A 267-nucleotide genomic window follows, 5' to 3' on the forward strand; every position below is an offset into this window, starting at 1 on the left:
ACACCAAGAACCGAGGGAAGAACCCCAAGAACCGAGGGAAGAACACCAAGAACCGAGTGAAGAACCCCAAGAACCGAGTGAAGAACACCAAGAACCGAGGGAAGAACACCAAGAACCGAGTGAAGAACACCAAGAACCGAGGGAAGAACCCCAAGAACCGAGGGAAGAACACCAAGAACCGAGTGAAGAACCCCAAGAACCGAGTGAAGAACACCAAGAACCGAGGGAAGAACACCAAGAACCGAGTGAAGAACACTGACTCTGGAC

Source organism: Salarias fasciatus, chromosome 13, assembly GCF_902148845.1.
Source record: "Salarias fasciatus chromosome 13, fSalaFa1.1, whole genome shotgun sequence".
NCBI classification, from domain to species: Eukaryota; Metazoa; Chordata; class Actinopteri; order Blenniiformes; family Blenniidae; genus Salarias; species Salarias fasciatus.